Source organism: Stegostoma tigrinum, chromosome 34 (genome assembly GCF_030684315.1).
Source record: "Stegostoma tigrinum isolate sSteTig4 chromosome 34, sSteTig4.hap1, whole genome shotgun sequence".
NCBI classification, from domain to species: domain Eukaryota; kingdom Metazoa; phylum Chordata; class Chondrichthyes; order Orectolobiformes; family Stegostomatidae; genus Stegostoma; species Stegostoma tigrinum.
In genome coordinates, this window is record NC_081387.1 from 28,611,785 (window position 1) to 28,617,784 (window position 6,000).

General features: G+C 45.6%; 1 protein-coding gene across 3 annotated transcripts in view; it reads right to left on the bottom strand.

Annotated features, from left to right (window-relative positions):
• LOC125446636 (carcinoembryonic antigen-related cell adhesion molecule 20-like) overlaps positions 1 to 4,308 on the bottom strand; it is a 111,550-nt gene extending 107,242 nt beyond the window's left edge. For all 3 annotated transcript variants that reach the window (XM_059639773.1, XM_048520361.2, XM_048520360.2), the window contains exon 1: positions 3,990 to 4,308. The gene's annotated coding sequence lies outside the window, so the exon portion shown is untranslated. The remainder of the gene's footprint in view (positions 1 to 3,989) is intronic.
• Between the last annotated feature and the right edge of the window lie 1,692 nt (positions 4,309 to 6,000).

Below are 6,000 nucleotides of genomic sequence, written 5' to 3' on the forward strand. Positions count from 1 at the left end.
GATCAGAAATCGGCTTGCTGAAAGAAGACAGAGGATGGTGGTTGATGGGAAATGTTATTCCTAGAGTCCAGTTACGAGTGGTGTACCGCAAGGGTTGGTGTTGGGTCCACTGCTGTTCGTCATTTTTACAAACGACCTGGATGAGGGCGTAGAAGGATGGGTTAGTAAATTTGCAGACGACACTAAGATTGGTGGAGTTGTGGATAGTGATGAAGGATGTTGTAGGTTACAGAGAGACATAGATAAGCTGCAGAGCTGGGCTGAGAGTTGGCAATTGGAGTTTAATGCGGACAAGTGTGAGGTGATGCACTTTGGTCGGAGTAACCGGAATGCAAAGTTCTGGGCTAATGGTCAGATTCTTGGTAGTGTAGATGAGCAGAGAGATCTCAGTGTCCATGTACACAGATCCTTGAAAGTTGCCACCCAGGTTGACAGGGCTGTTAAGAAGGCATACAGTGTTTTAGCTTTTATTAATAGAGGGATCGAGTTCCGGAACCAAGAAGTTATGGTGAAGCTGTACAAAACTCTGGTGCGGCCGCACTTGGAGTATTGCGTACAGTTCTGGTCACCGCATTATAAGAAGGATGTGGAAGCTTTGGAAAGGGTGCAGAGGAGATTTACTCGGATATTGCCTGGTATGGAGGGAAAGTCTCACGAGGAAAGGCTGAGGGACTTGAGGCTGTTTTCACTAGAGAGAAGAAGGTTGACAGGTGACATAATTGAGACAAAAAAGATAATCACAGAGTTAGATAGGGTGGATAGGGAGAGCCGTTTTCCTAGGATGGTGATGGCGAGCACGAGAGAGCATAGCTTTAAATTGAGGGATGAAAGATATAGGACAGATGTCAGAGGTAGTTTCTTTACTCAGAGAGTAGTAAGAGTATGGAACGCTTTGCCTGCAACGGTAGTAGATTTGCCAACTTTAAGTACATTTAAGTCGTCATTGGACAAGCATATGGACGTACCTGGAACAGTGTAGGTTAGGTGGGCTTCAGATTGGTATGGCAGGTCGGCACAACATCGAGGGCCGAAGGGCCTGTACTGTGCTGTTATGTTCTATGTTCTATGTCGTAGTCCAGAACAAATTCTGTTAAAGGCTGGTTCTGCAATCACTGATACAGCTGCACACGTATCAACCTGCACTAGAACTCGATGACCACTTAACCAGATGCTTACTTTAATTAGTTCTGATTTGGATGTTGCTAAGCAATTTAACTGTTCCAAGCCAAATGTAGGTGGGCTTTCCAAGGTGTGCACTCTTCTGGAAATTGGCCTATGAGTTCTCTTACCGAATTCAGGCCTAGTAGGCCTCTTTTGCTGTCTTGAGTCTTCATACTGGCAGCAATCACAGTGATTTGCTGGCCCGGAACCTGAAAAATGTTGGTCCTTTGGGCAGAAGCTAGGCTTTGTTTTGTGGTTTTGCTGTGGGCTGACCTTGAGTCCCTTTGTTTAGGATATGTCTTGAATGAAGGAATGCAACTGCCCTTACTCAAGGGGTGTCCCTCAAGCTCAGTCAGCCTTTCACTGGCATACCATGTAACTCTTATCCTCCACTTTCGCAATTTCTAATTACAAAGCCAGTTGTAGTGCCTTTGTGAAATCCAGTTGGACTCCAACTACAAGCTGTGCATTTGCATGGTTATATCATTAATCCCATATATCAAACAGTTTCTCAGCATCTCATCAATGGTTAAAACAAGGTTAAATCAACCTCTTCCAGTTATCTGTACCTTGTCAAAAATCCTGACGGGGATTCCCCTGGTTATAGAGACGTACAGCACACAATTGGACTCTTCAGTCCAACTTGCCCATGCTGACCAGATATCCTGAATTAATCTAGTCTCATTTGCCGGCATTTGGCCTATAATCCTCTAAACCCTTCCTATTCATGTACCCTTCCAGATGCCTTTTAAATGTTGTTATTGTACCCGCCTCCATTTTCTCGAACTGCCAAGTAAAACCATTAGCCCTCAGAATTACAGGAGGCCCGGGGTTGTAATATTCCATCAGCTCTTGATAGGTTTTAGTATCTGGTGCATCAGGAAATGTTAGGCTCCTAATAACTGAAAAGCTTGTGAGTCCGCAAGCTGTCAAGAGAATTACTCATTGCTTTTCATCTGCCCCTATATCATTTGCAGGAGAAAAGATACATTCTTCCCACACACTAGTCCTAGCGTTTGGTGGCAAGATTGAAGGAGTCAAGCTTCCAAAATAGCAGCAGGATGCCAGAGATGACCACCTCAAGTCAAAGATGACTGTTGCTAGCGAACCTCTTCAGGAGCGCGTTTATTTCTTTTGTTGCCACTGGAATACCTCCACAAAGGCTAGTATCCTGTCACCAAGTCACAATTTATTGGCAGATACATTGTATGTGACACTGGTCCATCCTCCTCAGAGCCACCTCTCAGACTCAGTTGAACTTCTGACACTCCTGTTTATATCTGTCAGCCAGGGCTCCCTGATTGGATCACGTTAACAGCCCCAATTATGGAACTCATATTCTGTGAAGTCCACTTGGCTGTCCTTGTTACAATCACTACAGACTTTTTCATCACTGCTAACACTTCCTTACTGTCCCATGACACTTCCCTTACAAGCTCAGATGGTGCACATTTGCTCTTTCACTTCCTCCCTCTTCACTGTCCAAGGACCCCTTTCAGGTGAAACAGCATTTTACTTGTACATGTTTTTACACTAGTCTACTGCGCCTTTACTTTTGTAAATCTAAATGCAGACTAGGTGGCCACTCTGTTTGTAACAATAACCCCAATCTTTCAGTTGCTTGCCATTTCCATACCCCATCTTGATTCCATGGTGGTATTTCCATCCTAAGCATGCCAAGTGTTCCCCTGAAATTCCATGTAAACTAAAGGGGCATCACTGTTTCTTGTGGGCTTTCTTCTCAGCAGAAAAGACACATTTTCTCATTTTTGAACCTACAATCAATACTTATTTTAAATCTTAATCTGTCTATTACCACTATTCACACTCTTTTTGACTTTTGTTCTTGGCACCCTCAACATCTGCTCCACTGCTGTCCCTGCTTCTCTGTCAACAGCTTAAAAAAATATATATTCCAAGCTCCGTGAGTGTTGAAGAATCACATCAGACTCGAAATGTAGACTGTCTTTGTCTCTCTACAGATACAGCCAGAACTGATGATTTATGGTGCATTTTCTTTTTTTTATTTCAGATTGGTAATATCCACAATGTTTTGCTTTTATTATGTTTTCATATTTTGATTTCATGAAAGTAAGCCATGTTTCCCTGTTGTGCTAATACGACCAATAACTAACAAAGCCACATCTCCACTATCTCCTGGTTTCCTGACATTCTTAACGTTGAAAATTCATCTCCCAATCCAGAATATCTGGCAACTATATTTCCATAATGGCTACCAGATTTTCTTTTTCATTTCTACTTTCTCCCTCAGTTCATCTGTTTTGTCTCAAATGCAAACACATTCAGGCACAAAGCCATAGTTTTCAATGTCTATACATGTAAATGATGATGCTTATCCATGGGCTAACTCGGAAAGTTATACTCTATGATCCTTCTTGTCACTGGAAGGAATGATCTTGCTTTTGTACAACCTCTGTGCAGCCGTAACTTGTTACTCCGCTCTCCCTTTAATCACCTTTTGATCTGTGTGCCTTCGTTTGCAATGATCTGCCTGGACTGCGCGCAAAGCAAAACATTTCACTGTACTTAGATACATGTGATAATAATAATCCAAGTCAAATCAAACAATCTGCTTTTCAGTTTCAAGATCTCCTTTCTCTCTGGCCTTCACTTGATTTATCACATCTTCCCACCGTCCAGGTTCCCGCTCTTAATTTGACCTGGTCCCGGTTGATCCCGCCCCCCCCGGTGATCCGGTCCCGGAATATCCTTCGGGCTGATCACGCCCCCGGGTGATCCCACCCGCCCCCGGAGTGATCCCGCCCCCGGGTGATCCCCCCCCCCCGGGTGATCCCCCTCTCTCTTACCGCCGGCCCCGGGCCCAGCTTTTCCGTCTCTTCACCGAGCGACAGCGACCGTTATCCTTGGGGATTCCACACCTCAACCGCACGGAGCGGGAGGGGGCGGGGCTTGGGTGAGGGGGCGGGCCCTCCGGTGAGAGCTTTCTGAGGGACAGAGCGGACTCTCCGTCGAGAGATAACGGGAATTGCAGATGCTGGAGAATTTGAGATAACAAAGTGTGTAACTGGATGAACACAGCAGCATCTTAGGAGCACAAAAGCCAACGTTTCGAGCCTAGACCCTTCATCAGAAAAAGGTAAAGGGCGGAACCTGAGGGACGGGGTGGGGCCCAGCGATGGGGGCGGAGCCTGAGTGGCGGGTTGTGGGCAAGGCGGGGTATAAAGGATGGGGCGGTGCCTAAAGGAGTGTTTCTGAGTGGTGGAGCGGACTCCCCGGAGGGGAGAGAGGGAAGGAGGCGGGGCCACTGTGGGGCGGGGCGTCAGAGGGGGTGCGCCCTGAGGGACGGGGTGGGGCCGAAATGTGGGGGCGGGGTCTGAGGGAAGGGGGAGTGGTCTGAGGTGAGGGTTTTTGGGGTGGGGGTGGGGTGAATGTAGTTGTCACTCTCAGGGAGGGGCAGGGACTATGGCAGGGAGGTGTTCTGATGAAGAGGAGAGAGGCTTGGGGATTAACGAGAGATTTGTTGGAGGGGCATGGTCCTTAGGGTGGAATGGCTGTACTGGGGGCAGGAGCCTTCAGTCAGGGGCAATTCCTGGGGGTAGTATGGAGCTGATGGGAAGTTGGTGAGGTTTTGGGTTAGGGTGTATCTGAACAAATGAGTGTGGTTGAGGGTGTACATTGTGGAATAGCTAAAGGCTGTCTTGTGTGCATTGACCGTGTCCCTACCCTTTAGGATTTAAATCCCACCAGCTCCGAAGTGTGTAATAATGTCTCCAAACAGGTTAATTATAAAAAGAGGCTATATTAAAAACTAAAATTGGAAAAGGAGAACCAGTAAATGGGGTATACTTGGAAATGCCAAAAAGTTTTGATGAATTTGCTCTTCAGAGGTTTGTGGACAAAGTTAAAGCACAAGGGACAGGATAGCACCTTGGCATGAATCAATAATTGGCTAGCAGACAGAAGACTGAGAGTGGGAATTAATTATCATTTTCATTAGTGATAGGCAATGACAAGTGGAGTAGTGCCAGGATCAGTGCTTGGGCCCCAGCTGTTTATGATATCTATAAATGATCTAGAGGCGGGAACCAAATGCAACATTTTCAACATTTCTAGACTTGAAACATTAACTCTACTTTCCCTCCACAGGTGTTGCCAGATATGCTGAGTTCCTCCAGCAATTTCTGTTGTTGAAACTTATGCAAGTTTATTGACAACACAAAAAAGGGTGGCATTGTGAGTTGTGAATAAATGCAAGAAGGCTTCAAGGGACAAACACATAGTAGACGCAGTATCCCATGGCAAAATGTGAAGTTGTACCGAGGTAGTAGGAACTGCTGATGCTGGAGAATCTGAGATAACACAGTGTGAATCTGGATGAACACAGCAGGCCCAGCAGCATCAGAGGAGCAGTCAAACGAAATGTCAAACTTCCCTGCTCCACTGATGCTGCTTGGCCTGCTGTGAAGTTGAACACTTTGATGTAAAAAAGAAAGGAAGAGTATTATTTCAATATATTGTCCGAAGAGATCTGGGTGTCATTGTACACCAGTCAGTGAAAGTGACTGAACGACAGGCATATGTGAAAGGCAATTGGGAAGGAAAATGGTATAATGACCTTCATTGCAGGCAGATTGGAATTCAGAAGTAGTGTCAGAAATACTGTGTGCAGCTTTGTGACATATGCAATGGCTGGTTTATAAAGAACCATTGCATGTCATACAGCAACTATGCAAACCTCCAAAGTGCAAACTCAAAAGCTTCACTGCTTCGTAGCAGTCAAAGGCAGTTCAGAATTGCAGAAGAACCCACAAAATTGCCAGAAAACCACCCTCCTCCCTCCTAGTAATTATGAAGATT